At 38.0% G+C, this 19,931-nt stretch overlaps 1 protein-coding gene across 2 annotated transcripts in view; it reads right to left on the reverse strand.

Moving 5' to 3' along the window:
* The window catches only part of PRKG1 (protein kinase cGMP-dependent 1), an 860,670-nt gene that overhangs the window by 320,706 nt on the left and 520,033 nt on the right, over positions 1-19,931 (reverse strand). The gene's annotated exons all lie outside the window — the stretch shown is intronic.

Consider the following 19,931-nt stretch of genomic DNA (forward strand, 5'->3'; position numbering starts at 1 on the left):
TCAAAGGGTTTTTCAAGAACCCTGTCCTACTATATCTTGATGTTAGAATACTTTTAAAGGGGATGGGGAAACCTGCTTTAATGAGGATTTATCCCCCAAACTTTGGTTTCAGTGTCTATGACAAATTCCAGTGTTTCTCAATCATGGATTATTAAAACACATCATATGCTTTATAGCAGAAGTCCCCAACTAGAGAATGAGGAACACTTGTGGTCCACAAAGCACTTTCATTCATCCACACAGAGCTGGCTGATCTCATGGTGCTGACTCTCTTTCCTATTTTCATCTGTCAAATTGCATTATGAGACAGCTAAAAGTGAATTAAATATTTTTCTTCAGAGGCAAATGCTGTAGTTGCCACAGGGATGTCTCACAATCATAAATGAGAGGGGAGAAGGTCTACACAACAGGAGCTGAGGTGGCTGTACAGTGGCCATGAGACCAACCTCTGTATTAAGAAGCACCTGTACTATGATATTTCTAAAATTCCTGCTGTAGACAGATTAAATAATCATTTGTAGAAATTATTTGTGAAAGTTTAACAGTGACTTCAGAAAATGTACACTACAATTAAAAGTATTACTGTTGTTGCATGTTCAGACAACTGTACTGTCTTATGGAATAGGAGTGCTCAATGTGAGAGAGGAAAATAATTCATATTAAAGTTGTATTCTCACTTGAAGTGAAAGCACAGATGCAGGCTCCAAAATGGTCCTCTGAGAGTATCACCTCTGACTTGGTTTAGATAATAAATTCAAATTTCATTTTACATACATTAACTTAGAAATTTGGTTATACAAAAATTTCTAATGGGGCTGCGCTTAAATAAGAATACGTAGAGAATCAGAATTCCTCTTTAAAGAGCACCACACTTCTACTTTTGCTTTTGGGAAGTAAATCAAGCAAACTTCATATCCAGTAGAGGGAAACTATGGGAAATGGAATTAGGCATAAAGAATTCACAAATATTCTTGTGAATAAAAGCCATAAAATCACTTAGCTGATATTCACATCTCCTCTAATTCACAAATATTCATATTTGTGAGTTTTATCAACTATAACATTTGCAGAAAGCAAAAGCATCACAAATCCCGGCTCAAATATTTATGAGAAAATACACACCTGCAGTGCTGTAGTGGCCATGTTGAAAATTTTTATTATTTTCACATTAGACTAGTATATAGGGACTAAATTAGAAAAGCCAACGCACAAAATGAGATTAAACTAGCTAGAGACATAAAAGGGTAATAAAAAAACATTCTACAAATACATTAGAAACAAGAGGAAGACCAAGGGTAGGCCTGTTACTCAGTGAAGGGGTGGGGGGAGAGACACAATACCAGAAAATGTGGAAATGGTAGAAGTGCTAACAGGCTTTTTTGTTTCAGTTTTCACCAAAAAGGTTAGGAGTGACTGGACATCTAACATAGTGAATGCCAGTGAAAATGAGGCTAAAATATGGAAAGAATAAGTTAAAAATTACTTTGACAAGTTAGATGTCTTCAAGTCACCAATGCCTGATGAAATGCATCCTAGAATACTCAAGGAGCTGACTGAGGAGATATCTGAACCATTAGTGATTATCTTCGAGAAGTCACGGAAGACAGGAGAGATTTCAGAGGACTGGAAAAGGGCAAATGTAGTGCCAATCTATAAAAAGGGAAATAAGGACAACCTGGGGAATTACAGGACAGTGAGCTTAACTTCAGTACCCGGAAAGATAACAGAGGAAATAATTAAGCAATCAATTTGCAAACACTTAGAAGATAATAAGGTAATAAGTAAGAGTCAGCATGGATTTGTTAAGAAAAAATCATGTCAAATCAACCTAATAGCTTTCTTTGACAGGGTAACAAGACTTGTGAATGGGAGGAAGTGGTGGATATGGTATATATTGACTTTAGTAAGGCTTTTGATGCTGTCTCACATGACCTTCTCATAAACAAACTAGAGAAGTACAATCTAGATGGTGCTACTATAAAATGGGTGCATAACTGGTTAGAAAATCATTCACAGAGAGTAGTTATCAGTGGTTTCCCAGTCAAGCTGGAAGGGCATATCGAGTGGGGTCCTGCATGGATCAGTTCTGGCTCCGGTTCTGTTCAATATATTCATCAATGATTTAGATAATGGCATAGAGAGTACACTTATAAAGTTTTCAGAAATACCAAGATGGGAGGGGATGAAAGTGCTTTGGAGGCTAGGATTAAAATTCAAAATGATCTGGACAAACTGGAGAAATAGTCTGAAATAAATAGGATGGAATTCAATAAGGACAAATGCAAAGTACTCCACTTAGGAAGGAACAATCGGTCGCACATATACAAAATGGGAAAGGACTACCTGGAAAAGAGTATTGCAGAAAAGGATATGGGGGTCATAGTGGATCATAAGCTAAATATGAGTGAACAGTGTAACACCGTTCACAAAAAAAACCAAGCGTCATTCTGGGATGTATTAGCAGAAGTGTTGTGAGCAAGACACAAGAAGTAATTCTTCCACTCTACTCTGCGGTGATTAGGACTCAAATGGAGTATTGTGTCCAGTTCTGGGTGCTAAATTTCAGGAAAGATGTGAACAAAATAGAGGAAGTCCAGAGAGGAGCAAAACAATGATTAAAGGTTTAGAAAGCATGAGCTATGAGGGAAGATTGAAAAAATTGTGTTTGTTTAGTCTGGAGAAGAGAAGACTAAGGAGGGACATGATAATGGTTTTCAAGTACATTAGAGGCTGTTACAAGGAGGAGGGAGGTAAACTGTTCTTGTTAACCTCTGAGGATAGGACAAGAAGCAATGGGCTTAAATTGCAGCAAGGGCGGTTTAGGTTGGACATTAGGAAAAACTTCCTAATTGTCAGAGTGGTTAAGCACTGGAATAAATTGCCTAGGGCAGTTGTGGAATGTCCGTCTTTGTCTAACCTGCTTTTAAAAATCTCCAAACACCTGTTAGGGATGGTCTAGATAATGCTTAGTCCTGCCATGAGTGCAGGGGACTGGACTAGATGAGGTCCCTTCCAGTCCTACAATTCTATGATTCTAGATTAATTCAACAAGTATGGAGGTGTGCAGGTAATCTGTGATCAGAAAAAGGGGCTCAAGATTTCTTATAAAGGATAGGTCATCTAAACATCATGAGGCAGAAAACATTGAATGTGTCTTCAAAAATCAATTGCATCTAATCTGGCACCACAAACTATATGCCTTCATCATAATTATATGGTTATTGCATGATGTCACTACAGAGCAAAGTTAAGGTTGTTTGGGTGCCTTAATTGTGCACTTCCATATTTTAATATTTTGGATTTCTTTTAAGTTTAAGCTTAACTCTGAATTTCCTTGGTTAATAATGCTTGGATTTTGAGATAATTATAATATCTCTAATATATTTTATGTACTCTCAACCATAATTCCACTTTTATTTATTTTTTGTCTGGGAGTTCTCAAAATAAGTTCCTATGTACTCCAAATTCCCAATTCTAGTCAAATGTAATTGAAAATGTGATTTGCCTTTCTGCTAGGCATTGTTTCTCTTCCTAAACAAAACACATTGCTCTCATTCAAATGCAGAATTGTCAGCCATCAATAAGAATATAAAGAGACAGTAAAGAATTATAGTGAACTGCAAATAGAGAAATTCTGAAGGCCATAGATATTGCCAAAGCCATATGAGTCAGCGTCCAAGAATGAAAATAAAATATTAATGTGAACAAGAAGAGAGTATGCTCACTCATGATTTTGTAGTGCATAGTTCTGTGGATCTCATCTTCAGAGGTGCAGAGCATCCACAATTCCTATGACTTGAAAATAAGACCCTGTATGTTTATGTGACCAAATGTCCCTGAACGCCAGTAATGCTCCAAGATTACACATTAAAATGCTTTAGATATGTGCAAAATAAAACAATTAAAGTTTCATGTAGACAAGGAAGCAATTGCTTTATCTGATAATAGTTATTAACAAATACAATAAAATTCCTGGGTAATTGCCATTTGCATTCACACAGTCTGAATTAATCCAACCCAGATATAGGTCTTTATACCAGCCTATATTTTATATATGTGTACCCTACATCATGTCAACAGTAGTGGCTGACTCATCACATTGTGTGTCCAAAAGGAAGAGAAAATGGAAACTGCTGGTAACAAATGAAATTGCTGGGACTTCGGGTTTGTCTGTCTGTCAGAGCATATAGATTGCGGACAGTTGGGGGTTGAATCAAAGCACACTAATGAACTGTCAGTGTGCATCAGCAAGTTCCACAGGGACAGTCACATCTCAGCTTCATGTGATCAAAATGTTCACATAGACTAGCCCTTAATTCTTGGCAGATATGAGCTAGTGTTACAATTTCTGGAAGAGAGCTGATTTTCAACAACATACAGTTTTTTTAAAATATCATCACTCTTTTTGAATGAGAAGTACATTTGTGCATCATTTTATTATTTAGACCCTGAAATTCCCTTATATATTAATAAGCAATGCATATTTAAATCTTCAATTAATCTATAGTGATGAGAGCTCTTCGACATACAGATACAACCAATAGTTTAAAAATACAATTGAATATACTGCTTTTAGGGAACTTCCATTTTTATTTTGTTAAAATGAAATGTCTGTTATGTTAGTAGTGTGTCCATTAGCAGTAACTCTGTTATTTATTTTTTATGATGTCCTAATCAATAGGAATGACATTCACTTGCTACAATGGTTAATTAAGAATTCTGTTATCCCTATAATGAAACCACCAAAAGCAGCGTTTACAAGTTTTAGACTCTCCAAATTATGTTGTGGAAGTACGTTCTTGGACTAGATCTGAAGTCTTTTTACTTCAAAGACAGACATTCAAGAGCTACATTTTAATATTTAGCTTTTTGTTGTCAAATGTATATGAACAGTCTGCTGGGTGATGTTGGACAAGTAATTTCCCCTCTCTGTGCCTTAGTTTCTCCATCTGTAAAATGGGATACTGATATTGATCTCTTGTGTAAAGAGCTTTCATATCTACTGATGACAAGTGCAATATAAAACATTGGTATTACTTATTTTTTATAGTTACCAAGATAGTTCAGTAAAAATAGTGCCGTACAGGCCAAGTAAAAAAAGAAAACTAATATGAAATTGGCATCTATTTGCTGGGTGTTCGATTCTCTCTGATAAAAGATACAAGTAATATAACTCATTTTTATAGAGGTTACTTGCCTCCAAAGGGGAGGGAATAATTCACAGGTTGTTTAGCAAATCAACAGGAAAAGTCTGAAGAATGCCTCCCTATTCTCCATTCTTTGCTGATTATTTTAGTCACTTTGTTTCATCCTCCATGTTCAGCAAAATCCTGCTGGGTAAACTCATTAGAAGCAGGAAAAGATGTCCTTCTAAAACAGTCACTTTCTTTTGGAAATGAAAAAGCAGAAAGTCAAAAATTTAAGTTATCTCCTCTGTCTGCCAATTTCAAAATTGTTTGTATTTGGCACATTGTATGGCTGTCATTTATCTTTCATGCTTAGATTTTCAATGCATCATTGAATGTATGGAGACTGGTATGATGCTGAATAGCAAAAATAGTGATGGAGTGAATATGGAATTAGAGGATAGACTGTGCTTGAATATGTTTTACATTGGATTAAGAAGTGACTTCAAATTTTGCATTGAGCTTTCCATATTTTGTATTGTAGAGTTAAAAACATTCACCCAATTACCTGTTTCTTAGAAACAATAAGAATTCTTATAAGTATGTGAAGCTATTTTAAGGTGTAAATCTAATGCTATTTAAATAAAATCAAAATTTTCTGCTATGATAAAGTCATTTGCTGTCAAACTCTTCAAAAAAAACCCTATTTCATTTTCTTAGCAGCTTGCTATTCACTTTAAAAGTCAATATAGGTTTGCCCTTACAGCATTGAACTATACAAGTGAAGCTTTCTTTTCACAACGGAGATACTGTAACCTCTCCATGGTTATAGTTTAATCATGTGTTCCATTATAAACCTGACTTTAGCTCAGGAGGAACACAGTAAAACAATCCAGTATAAATTTTGTATTTATGTTTGTATATCAGGGTGAACTTTTTCTGGAAAGTATAGGCAAATTGGACTAGGCTTTTCATAAGATATGAATGTACAAACATTTTAGTTCCTTCACCTTTGGAAATTTTACTAATGTTTTTGTGGCTTGTAGTACCTTAAGAACAACTTAACTAGAAACTCAAAACATGTTTCAATTTTTTGGCTTTAGTAAGAATTTATAGCCTTTGGATAATTTGAGGAGATTGGAAGTTATTTTTAAATGTTCCATGGAGTTCCTAAAAGGTGCATAACAGCCACAACTATTTATATCATCAAAAGTAATTTTTAAATGGATATTTAATGTTTTTAACCTTGTACATGCATCATGTTTAGCAAAGAATCCGTAAAAAAAGATTAGCATAACATACCATCTTTCATCAGTTTTCTTGATGTCCAAACAACAGCACACTTTCAGAGAGCAATGTAACCATCTGTGACATCTATACATATGTTCAGGGACATTAGTTTTGTGAATCAAAGAGTTAAAATGTAAGCCAAAGATCCTGTGCCAATAAGCATGCAGGTGGACCTCTGCACCTGTGTAAATAGGTCCATCCTCATGGTTCTCAGTGCAAGATCAGGGCCTTATGCCATATCGCATTATTGTGAGACATGCAGGATGAAATCCCTGTCCAATTGCAATCAATGGGAATTTTGCCATTGACAGCAATGGAGCCAGGATTTCACCCACAGCCTTAAGTTAAAAGAAGGTAATACTATTTTACAGGCTTTTGGGTCTTAGTCAGTTTAGTTCTGATTTTTCTAGGTCTCTTCATCCTCCAGTGTAATCGACTCAGGAAGCCTTTGCATCTAAATGGAGCCTCTACAGATCCTCTCTCACACATCACAATGTCGGGGAAAACAATGACAGCCTGATGTAGGACAAAAAGACGTGTGGGAAGAGGGATACGAGGTTGACAGTAATAGTCCATAAGGTTGATTTTCCCCTTCTTATTCTTGTATGAAAGACTAGAGTTAGAACTCAACTTTCTTTTATGTATCTTTGTCTTCCAAATGAATACACAGCATTTAAAAGATATAGTTGTGGGACAACTATTATTTGATAGTTACTGTGCTACTGTTAATTAAACAATACTATTCTGATATCAGTATGTATATAAAATGTATTTCTGCAGAGATTACATAAACATTTCAGAGAAATTCGGTGTTAAAATATGAATGAATTAATTTAATATTGACATTTAACTAATGAGGTGAGCCACCTTTTTGGCCAGATGTGGCACTGCAGGTGAGCTCTACCTTACCTTCCCCCAACTGGGTGTCAACCAATCTAGTTGCACAGATCAGGAAAATGAAAAGCCAAAACAAACTAGTCAAAAGAAATATGTCTCCTTTAATGCAGCCCCAGGCAAGGAGCACACGTAATAACAAATCAAAGGCCCTTACCTCAGGACCCAGGTTCAGGTCTCCCAAAGTAAAAGTCTAAAACAAAGTCTCTGTGCCTGGTCAGGTTAACCTTCCAGAGCTGGAAAGAAATCACCACCCAGCTCTAGCAGACATATTTCGTCTAGCTATGATTGAATTGGTGCACTAAGAATAGAACGTGGCTGTAGGATGTGGGATTGACTGACCACCCCAGAATGTGCCTGTCAAAGACCCTAGGCACATATTCAAGGTGGCTAGCCCATCCTGCTGCTTGAACTGTTGCAGCTATAGTCTATTTTAAGCATGCTAGTTTGATCAAAGGTCGCTTCTATCTCCTTGAAGTAGGAATCACACCCCCAGCTCAAAATGTAGACATACCCTAAGTGTCACAAAAGTAAATGCAAAGAAAGAAGATAAAATGGTGGAATTAACTGAAAAGATTAAGTGATAACGTGCTATGTTAATGTCCATCTAAATTAATTTATAACCTGATAAACTTCCTTTATTCAAACACCTCATATGAAGAGAAATGTGATTTTTATATTTTCTGATGAAATTTTCTTTAACAGTGTATTTTTCTGCCAATCGAAGTCAAATCTCAGAGGGCTCAGTGGATAGAGAATCACAAGATTTAGGACTTGGCTACATGGGGAAACAGCCCAGAATAGCTCTTGGTATGCTCTAAACCACAAAAAAAAAATGGTTAGAAGATGTCTGTGCTGTAGCTGGAAGTGTGCTTCCCAGCTTGGGTAGATAGATGTGAGCTAGCTCTGCTTGAGCTAGTACACTAAAAATAGCAGTGTGGCCGGGGTAGCACAGGCAGCTGCTCGGGCTAGCTGCTAAGTACATAGCCAAGGATGGGTGGGGAATCAGGTTTGTACTCAGATGGCTAGCCCAAGTCACCACCAGTGCTACCCTTGGCTACACTGTTATTTTTAGTGTGCTAGCTTGAGCAGAGTGAATGCATATCTGTCCATCTGAACTGGGAAGCACACTTTAAAGTACTTTAAATTCACACCCTAGTTTATTTTGCAATAGCTTCACCATACAGACAAACCCCTACGGATAAAACACTAAACAGCTGTAGTATTTTAAAAGAAGCTAAATTCTTGAGGCTGCTCATACAATTTCTTATCTATTCCAGTTTTCATTTGCTTAGTGAAACCTTTTAATTTTTTCCAAGGATCACTGAGTGACTCAATCACAAATAAATTACAACACTAGCTGAATATTTTATTGGAATTGAAAAGTTCTCATTGCCTGGGATAGTATATTGAGTTCATGTTCTCAGTGTAGTTTTTAGCCTACTGTAACACACAGGCCCATTTGTGGATCACCATTCTGTCAGCAGCTCTGGTCACGCCTGACACACTCACTGCTCCTAACACAATGTTGTCATAATCTGCACTAAAAGGTGGCATGTCATTGGAACACTAATAACTCACTGATCATTAATATTCTTCTGTGATGTATGCACAGGATATGTGCAAAAAGTTATGAATATGTGCTAGAATTTAGTTTTTAAAATGTGTTTGGCAAGCAACGCATAAGCCAGTCTACCCTTGCAAAGGAACATGTATTTGTTTGTTTGTCCAGCCTGCTCATCGGGAAGACACAATGAAGGTTGATTTATGTATAAGATAAACAAAATTATTCCACGGGGGATTAGACAGCATGGCATCTATACCCCAGCAGCAGGGAGAAATTTTACCTGGACTATAGAAACCGGGGGACTGAACATCAAATGGTAAGTCATTTAATCAACTGCTTGTGTACAATATTACTGTATTATAAAAGGGTACCAAGCAAGGTCTTTTCTGAAAACTACTGACACACTGGTGATGAATATGATTGTGAAAGATATGCATGTATTAACACTATATGAGGAAATATGGATACTTAATGATATTATGCTTTAAAGTTGGTGACCAAAAACAATGGAAGCCCTATTTACATACAAATCAGCTGGAGGATGGGAAGTCCACAGGAAGGGAAGAACAGCGTGATGATATCCCGAGTCTGGGAATAAAACAGTAAGTTTGGGAAGATATAAAATGGGAGAGGAGAAGCCATCTTGGTATCCATCACTGGACATACACAAGGGGCTAGAGCTCTTGCAAGCTGAGAAAGATGGGTCCTTCAACCATGGGGGTTGAAGTCTCTGGGCACAGAAGATTTGTAAGGACCTTGAACAAAGACTGTAGCTTCTTAAGTTAGGTCTTAACCATTAGAAATCATAGTTTTACTTTTGTTAGTTTGTAACCCTTTCTAACTTTATTCCTTCTACTTGGTATCACTTAAGCTATGTCCTTTTGTTAATAAACTTGTTTACAACAAAGGGTATATTTACTCTAGTTAAGTTAATAAGCTGTGATATGCTTTTGTCTCTCTAAAAGTAGCGAACAAACCATATTATTATTCCTCTGAGTATTCCAGGAAAAGGCTGGACACTTCAGGGCAGACAGCACAGGGAATACTCGGGACTGGGAGCATGTCGGTGTCTCCCCTGCATGTAGTAACTGGGTTATAGAGACTAAAGTGGGGACATTGTGATGTAGGCAGGCTGCTGGGGTCAGAGCACTGAACTAGGGCCAAAAAGGACACAGACACTCAAAGTACTGCATGCTTGTATGCTGGGCTGGAAGCATCCTGACAAAAGAACCACAGCAACAGAGCATTTTGAGGTGCTGACACCACCCCTCACTGGTCTGGACTATGCCCATGAACGTAACACCTTCTATATCCAAAGAGTTGTTCAAATGATCTGTGAGTACCGTAATGAAGCGTATATATGTAAACAACAGGTACAATAAATATTAGCATCTTCAGGTCTTTGGGGTTGTTTTGGAAGGAGCAAGTTGTAAAACTTTCCAACAGAAATTTAAGCAATTTCCTTTTTTTTATCATAAGTTTCTGAGGAATTATTGTAAAATTACTTTGATCTAGGAGACCTTGGTTTTCAGCTACTCATGTTATATAGTTTATATCGTATAAAATAATGATGAAAAGCATATGCCCATCTAACTAAATAGAAGCACCACATTAAATTATTTTACCCTTCCAGATACCTCATGAATGAACTACCAGCAGACTCCAAGTATGGATATTACAGAAAGTGCTATGGAGAGAACGTACTTAGTTGGAGCAGAATAAAAAGATAAGTGACGGCACTCTAAAACACTTTTGTTCCAATTTCTAATACTGGTGAGTAAGAATATGAGTTTATTCTAATACTAATGTCTTCTCACTGCTTCCCCTAACTGAAATCTATAGTAGTAAATTGTCATCCAATATTCTGCAAAAGGTATAATAATTTTATATTTGAATGACTAAAGATAAAGCTATGCTGCAGAGACCCAGGAAAACATTAATGCATTTTTTTTTCAGTCAGACAGAGACTACAGTTGTTCTTCAACAAAATAAACCAAGAATCTGCTTTTTTTCATTTTCTGGTATTAGGAAAAATTGTCAGTAACCAAAACTGATAAAATGCACAGAAAGCTATGAAAACAGTTCACTTATCGCATTCCAGGGACTGAACTTCACCTCCTAGAGCACATCTACACTTCAGCTGGGAATGTGCTTTTCAGTATGAATAGATAGACATGCTAGCTCTATTCGACCTCGAGTGCTAAAAACAGATGTATAGTTGTCCAAGTACAGACCCAGAGTGTCCGGGGGGGGTTGTACTTAGGTAACTAACCCAAGCTGTCACCTGTCCTGATCCCAGATATGCTCCCAGTTGTAGTGTAGATGTACCCTTACATGTCCAAACCTCTCTAAGCAAAGAAGGGATAAGAGGAAAGGAAAAGGGGAGAGAATCAGAACACCACCGAAGTTACAGTGTGTACGAAAGCCATTCTGCCAAGGAGCATCTCACTGAATGATGCACCTCCATAGCTCCTAAAAGGAGCTATTGTTCATGTCAGGCTAGTGTGTGTTGTAATACTTAATACAGAATCATAGAATAGTAGGACTGGAAGGGACCTCAAGAGGTCATCTAGCCCAGTACCCTGCACTCATGGCAGGACTAAGTATTATGTAGACCGGGGTGGGCAAACTACTGCACGCGGGCTGGATCTGGCCCTTCAGAGCTTTGGATCTGGCCCACGGGATTGCCACCCCATGGTGCTGTGGGCCCCACACTGCTCCGGGAAGCGGCCAGCACCATGTCCCTGCGGCCCCTGGAGGGGTGGGGGAGGCAGACTGCTCCATGCGCTTCACTTGCCTGTGAGTACCCCACACCCATCCACAAAACTCCCATTGGCCTGCACCTCCTAGAGCACATCTACACTTCAGTGGAGAGCCATGACCAATGGGAGCTTCGGGGGAGGTACCGTCAGGCAAGTGCAACATGGGGAGCTCTCTGCTCCCCATCCCCCAGGGGCCACAGGGATGTGTGCCAGCCGCTTCCTGGAGCGGCGTGGGGCTGGGGCCACCCTGAAGGTGCTCCAGGTAAGTGGCGACGGGCAAGAGACCAAACCTCTCCTGCACCCCGCAGCCCAAGTTCCTGCCCTGAGCCCCCTTCATGCACCCCAACCCCCTCCTACATTCTGCACCCCTCCTACACCCCAACCCTCTGCCCTGAGCCCCCTCCTGCAGTCTGCACCCCTCCCTGCACCCCAACCTGCTCCCTCACTTTGCACCCCCTCCTGCACCCCAACCCCCTTCCCTGAGCCTCCTTGTATATCCCACACCCTCCTCTGCCCCAGGCCCTTGCCCTGAGCCCCTTCCTGCACACTGCAACCCCTCCCACACCCCGCACTCCCTCCCGCATGCCACCCATTGCCCCAGCCCTACATTCATGGCCCTGGAAGCAATTTTCCTACCCAGATGTGGCTCTCGGGCCAAAAGGTTTGCCCACCCCTGATCTAGACCATCCCTGACAGGTGTTTGTCTAACCTCTTAAAAATTTCCAGTGATGGATGTATGTGTGCTGGGTATATGACTATGGTTCCTAACCAGCAGATACCCTGTCTAATTGTGGCAATTGAATCCCACTGGGATTTTTAGCTCTAACTACAGCTGTGTTGGAATTCTATCCCACTTTTGCATGTGTGCACTGAGGGCAGGTGTCAACACCCATTACTATTGTGCAGCAAAGGACAGGATTTACCTTGTAATTATAAACACTTCACAATAATCGTCCTCAAGTGAAGTAAGATGTAAACTTTTACAAGCCTTCTGAAATGATTTAAGCTTAAGCAGATAATAAAGGCCTATGTTAGGTTGATCTGTGTTAGCTTATGCCATTTACCCTAGCTTTCCATTTCCTACCTTGACATTTTAATCCTTTTTGTTTAGTTCTATGAGATAAATGTTATCTCCAGGGAGCTGAGTTCAAATATGTCAGAAATGTACACATATGTGCATTACAAAACCATGATACACTCTGAATGGGAATATCAAAACACCAACATAGCTCACTTGGAGCAGCGATGGCAATTGCTGTTCAAAAGTAAGCCAAATGTTTGAATATCTGGAGTGTTTACAGGCCATATATGAGATATTGTCTAATTTGATTTGTATACTTTTTCAATAAAAAATGAAAGCCTCTCTTTTCCTGTAGGCACTGCACTGATAGATGCACTCAGAGCTGTGCAGTGAGGCCTGCACTCTGTCTGCCTCTGTTATGGCTTTGCTCTTGGTAGTGCTCATGGGCTAATTTTCTTAAGGTCTAACTATATCACCCAGTCCACTTACAAAGGGGAAAATAACATCCATTTTTTAAAAAGCAATTGTGTTTGTCTAATATCTTACTCGTACAAGAAGCTGCCCCCTCCAAAACATTAAGAATAAAAGGGGGAAAAATGAGAAGGGGAAAAGATCCTAAGGCCTCAGCAGTAGCTTGGAAAACCCCACAAAGGGGCAAAAAAGTGAGTCCCAACATTGGACTCTAATCCCCCTTTCACTTGTGGCAGCATATTATGCTACATTCAAGCACATATTTTTACACATCTATGTTACAAACTGCTTTAGAGTTTTTTAAGTGATGACAGGAGCATTAGCATGTGCTATATATTAACGCATCATATTACCTTCTAAGACTCAGTTTTGCCCCTTTTTTTAACCAAAAAACCCATATAGGTAAACCAGGTGCTATTCTGCACTCTGTAGGAGGCTCAAATTACTGTCCTTTGTGTCTTGGCAAATTAGTTTGTGTTAATGTGACTGTGGGCAGGGTTTCCATATGATTATTTTGTGTTACTGAGATCAGTATTTAACTCATATATTCACTCATCTAGGAGTAGTTATTTTCAGGGTCAGTTTGGTTGTATTTACTAAGTACATGGGGGCAGATCCTCAGCTGGTATAAGTTGTCATAGCTCCACTGATGTGAGAATTTATATGTTGAGAGCCTGCCCTTTGTCTGCTGGCAATGTTGAGAAGGAGCAGAAATCAGCCACACTGGGATACAGAGAGGTAAGCAATGGGGTGGGTTTGGGGAGGATATGGGGGAAAGCTGGGTGGAAGGAACTAAAGGATGGGGAAGGACACGGACAGGAGCAGGGAGGGATAGAAATAGAGGGGGAGAGGGACATAGTAGTGGTTGGAGATGTTGGAGAGAAGGCCGTTGGAGGACAGAAGCCAGTGGAAAGTGGGGGGAATAGGAATTAGGAGACAGCGTGTAATTCCATGAGCACAAACTACTTTTTCCACTTCAGTAGAAAATATTATGACAGCCTGATTTGGCCTATCTCCAGTTAATGTCAGTGGACATTTCTCCTGCATAGGAACAGCAGAATCAGGACCTGTAACAACATGGTTAATATTATCTTAGAAACAATGGGTGGAATACTAACTCCATTGATGTCGAAGGCAAAACTGCCATTGACTTCAGTGGAGCCGGAACATCACTCAATAAATTTGGAATGTCTTGACTTTTCTATGCTTGATCTCACAAACTTAATATTGTGATGATACATTTTTTCCCATAAAATGTCCCAGTTTTAAAACATAAGTAAATAAAAGCTAAGATAAAAATAAAATAAAAATAACACCGAAGAAAATCAAGGGTTTTTTTAACTCAGAATGTCTCAACTGAAGGAGTCTTTTATAAATGTTTACTTAATTGAAGTATTATTGTATTTAAGTCTCCTTAATAAGTGTTTCATTTAAAGTATTTTTATCATACCTGTCTTTAACACAGGTAGCTTTATGTGACTGGGTAGTCTGCCCCGTAAGGGTAGTAGTGGCTAGTGGACAGTTACATTAATTTCTTAAGAAAGTTTTCCTTATCACTATTTATGCTAGAATCACCATGCTTGCTAACAGTGCTGACACCACATTTAATTTAGATGGGATGGGAACAGATCAGACAGGACATGTGGTAACAAACACTGTTTTAGATATCGTGTTTTCTCTGAGATAAAATGCAGAGGTCCCAAGGTCTTGGATGCACAACTATATGAGCAAACTAAGAATGGATTAATCCAATCTGACTGCCAAAATGATAAATTGATAAAAATAAATATTAATAACAGACTAAAATACAACATTTTATATAAGCAGGTTTAACCCAAAACAGCTTTCTACTGGAACTTCTTTGGTCAAATGGAAAGGATATGACTGAAGGAAGTGTACTAAATAAAAGATTTGTGACATAACAGGAAGAATGCACAGAAGGCACAAAATCCTCTTCGCAAGGTTTTAACAAATCCAGTGGAAATATTTTTTTTTTGGTACAGTGTCAAATGTACAATTCTGTATAAGCACTTTTTGTCTGATTACCTAACATTAACTCTAGCCCACATCTGCCTATATACTTTTTTCACCACCAATTTCCTAGGATAAAATTATTTATAGTTTTTTTTAAAAAATCCATTTCAGTTCTGTGGTCTTATCATTAGCTACAGAGACATCGTAAAGCTCGGGAAAGACAGAGAGGTCTGTAATGAAGTATTGGAGGTGTCTGCAGAAATGACTCAGGGTCCAAATTAAGATCAGAATTTCAAAAAAAGAACAGGAGTACTTGTGGCACCTTAGAGACTAACAAATTTATTTGAGCATAAGCTTTCGTGAGCTAGAGCTCATTTCATCGGATGCATCTCTAAGGTGCCACAAGTACTCCTGTTCTTTTTGCGAATACAGACTAACACGGCTGCTATTCTGAAACCTGTCAATGTTGTATTGTGCACTCTTATTTTTGACTCAGAGGGAAGAGGTCCAGCTAGTGAATCACAACTTTCTGCAGCACCAAGATGTTCAGTGAATGTCACCCAACTATGAGCTGACCAGACTTGATTCCCCTTTGCTTCTGAGAATTCTTGATATCACAAGAAAAGGTGGAATACCTGCAGAGAGGATGTAAGTCAAGTGCAACTGACTGATGGAAACACTGTAGCTGCCCCAGTGAAGTCAAGGCAAAATTCCCGTTGACTTCAGCAAGGCTGGATTTCATCTGCAGTGTGCAGATCAGTATTTAAAAGATAATTTATGAGAACAATTTTGGATCAGTTAACTTCTATACTGTCAGTATTCCGTATAGTTTTTTGCTACATATTACAGAGGATCATAGAATTTGCATTGCCAGATCAAATCACTGATCCATGTAACTAGCATCCTAACACCAACAATAGCCAGTACCAAATGCTTCAAAGAATGGTTCAAGAAATTTCATAATGGGTGGTTATGGAATAATCTGGCCACAGGAAAATTTCTATTTTTTAATTTATTCTTATTTTATATACCATCAGCATGTCACCTCATGCATCTCCTCTGCAAAATATATAGCGTTAATCTTTTTTATTTACCTCACATGGAAGTCTTTCCATGTTTTTAATTAAACTTTCTTTAAACTGAAAAATATTTAAGAAATTGTATTTAGTATAGTACTGTATGTGTTTGTAAACGATAAACTGAAATAATAACAGTGTAATTAACTAATTAGTAAAGGATCTGCAAAACCTCTATATTCTACTTTTTGACTAGTCAAAGTAGTTTAAAACCACAATGAGTATCATAAATATGGGTATGATATGAGTATCATAAATAAATGATGCAATTTTAAGCTGATGGGAAACTGGTATGGATGGTACCAGAGATACATTAGTAAATGAGAACTCTGCCTCCAGCTTTCTCTAACAACAAACATTGTGTAATGCTACCGTGGATATATGCTGTGTGCATAGTTGTTTTTTCAAACTTCAGGCTGCACAAATCATCTGTGCTAGTGCTGCTGAAAGAGTAGATTTTATACTTTAATACTTCATATTTGAAAATTATGCAAAACTTGTACTTCAGGAAATGATCTCTGGAGACAGTACAGTAGGTTAGCTAGTAAAACAGTAAAAAAACCCAAGCCTAGTACAGTGGATGAACATGATCTTTAGTCTCTTTGTTTCATAACCTAATGAGTCACTGCTGCCAAGGACTGAGAAAAATAGAAGTGGGTTGAATATATATTTGATACCATTAAAATTTTGACATACTTTAGTTAAATTTTCCACAGTATTTGAGGTATTACTCATTTAAAGTATAGGAAATACCCCAATTCTGAGGTATTTTTCAGCATGGTAAAAAGCAAGGCTGAATTCCTGGCCCCATTGATGTAAACCACTGACTTCAATGGGCCAAGATTTCACCCAAAAACTTTAAAAGCACTCAGTGTAGCTGAATAATTTTGAAAATTCTTTAAGTGGTGATGCTTTTGAGTGGGGATGGATATAATGTTAAACTGTTGACTGTTTCTTTGTTTCCTCTCCTCCCTGCTTCCCAGAAACTCAAAAACATAGCTGCTGGAATTGGGAGTGCTGGGGATGCTGCCAGACCCCTTGGCTTGAAGTGTTTTCCATCATATACACGGTTTACAGTTTGGTTCAATGGCTCTCAGTACCCCCACTGTACACATAGTTCCAGCACCCCTGCTCAAAAAAGTCTGGATCAACCAAGACAGTGTAAGTCATTTTACAAAAAAGAAAAATTCTTTCAAAATGCAAACAAAAGATGACTCAGTATCAGATGTGACTTTTTAAATAAGTAGCAAGACAGTAAAGGATGGCATAGAACTTGGAATGAATTTTCAAGAGATCATTGCACAGACTCAGAACTAGTTTATTTCATAGTAGAGCGAAATTAATTTTTTAAAACACTGCAGAAAAGTATAGCTCTTTCTCTAAAAGTAACTGTTACCCTTGAAACACATAATAGTGTTGAAAATTAAAAAGAATGATTAGAAAGTCTGGGAAGCACACTTTTGGAAGAAAGACCATTTTACTCTGTATTGGATCTAAGATAGGAGGAATCAGTCTACTAACCAGATCATGGCTACTATTCTACTAATACATTTCACACAGAAGCCTTTCCTCTAAGGCTGTTTAAGTAATTTATAAACATTAATTATGCCTCACAATAAAAGTATCATACCCATTCACAGAAGGGGAAATAAGCACAGAAATCTTCAGTGTCGTGCTTATCATCATATGGGACGCTATGAACAGAACTCAAGTTTCCCTCCTCTTCGTTCCCTGTTCCATCAACTAGACATGCTCCCTTTCTCATATCAACAAGATGTTCCACCTCATTTAATGTATGCTGTTTTGTAACTCCCATATCATATAAAATAACACTGCTACTTAGAAATGTGTTTGGTGGCAATTATCCCTTCCCTTTCTTCCTCAGAATAATCACCAGAATTGAATATAGTTTCTGCAGAATGGGCATGAAATAGCTTTTATAGTTAGTAATCAGGGGTTATATCTGGCTGTCATTATGTTGGTCCTATTTCAGCATACTTAAGCATATGTGTAGACTCTCTAACTTCAGTGGGACTTCTTGTGTGCTTAAAGGTAAGCATATGCTGAAGAACTGTTATGAACTGGGATCTTTGTGAAGTTCTGAATATCCTCAATACTAAGTCGAGAGTGCTGGGCAGACCTCAGTCCTTACTCAGACAAATCTCTCATTGACAGCTTTATGTCTCAGGCAGGACTAAATATAGAATTCACCTCTGAATAAGTACCGAGATGACTTTGCTTTGGGATTTGGTTAGTGAAGGGGAACCAAGAACACACATGACTAGGAAATTCATTTTCCATTTATAATCACCAAAAATGGCTATAAAAAGATCTGGAGCATAAAAATAATTATTCACAGTTTAACAAAATAGGAAAAAGGAAAATTAATTATATTAACATTCATCAAAACATCATTTTACTGCCCTTTTCTGTTCCAAAGGCACTATTTCTGGGATATTTCACCATTGGTTGAGCACTTATTACAATGAATGGCTAATATGGCTAAATGGCTTCCTAAAAAGCTTATTGAAGCAACTAGACCAGCATGAAGCCATGTGGAAATCCATTTACACAGTTAGACACTTTCTCTTACAATTCTACACTGCTGGATACTTTAATTCATGAATAATAATAACAACAAAAAAGCCCAAAACAAAGGTCTGGTGTGACTTCAATATGTATGAGAAACTGACAACTGGCACATTCTGACAAAACAATCTCTATTGTTACAACAGCTCTTAAAAAACCTCCATTCTAATTAGAGCTGCAAAGGTGTATGAAATCAGGAAAAGAAAGAAAAACTCATTTATTATACACGCTGACAAGCAGCAAAACGTCATTTCAGTACCTCTCTCAGTTATGGTATTCATGAAAACACTTGACATTACCAGTATATAGAATTTCCTACAGGAACTAAAGGGTTCCCCAGATTCCCCTTCATATTTCAAGTACTTTCCCCTCTAAAATTGTTGATCTTGATGTTACAACATAGTTAAGATCTGCAAGTGTAATAGATGTGTTGAGCTTCATAGCCTTCTAGAAATTTGATACTGGCACCAGTCTGAGAAATCACTAACTGCAAAATTTAAGAAAGGCCTCTGTCCTATAGACTTGTTTTCCTAAGTTGTGGAATACTGCAGATTTAAAAAAATATTTTTCTGAGTAAATACTGTCTACTATTAAGATGGAGTATACACTAGGACATGTTTACATACAATGATAATCTTTATATACAAATACAAAAATATCAGAGAAAACATTAACTTGATTGTCCACTTCATGGAGGAAGATTTTCTAGCACTTCAACAAAGTTTAATCAATTTGATGTTAAAGGTAAAGAAATCTTTTTCTGCAAAGCAAAATGACAAGCATAAAAATTAGGGATGAAGTCTTGGCCTGGATCTTAAATGTTGAAGGATTCTATGATATTAGGCAATTTGATGGGATAACTCTCTCAAGATTATTCATAACTTCTGTGTAATTTAAAAACAACCATGATATTAAAAATACAGGCAATGTTTGACATTCTAACGAGATCATTTTTGATCATGCTACACCCTTAAGGTGTTTCCCAAACCACGGAACAGCTGGAGTGGGACTTTGAGAAAAAACAATGAAGGTTATTACAGACCTCTTTTAGGACAAAACAACTAGGATGGAAAGGATCCCTGCTTACACTGAGGTAGGGAAAGGAGAACTGATCAGAGGTGATGGAGGTGGGAAAACAAACGTGGCTTCATGATTCTGGGG

The sequence above is a fragment of the Eretmochelys imbricata genome, chromosome 7 (assembly GCF_965152235.1).
Source record: "Eretmochelys imbricata isolate rEreImb1 chromosome 7, rEreImb1.hap1, whole genome shotgun sequence".
Taxonomy (NCBI): Eukaryota; Metazoa; Chordata; order Testudines; family Cheloniidae; genus Eretmochelys; species Eretmochelys imbricata.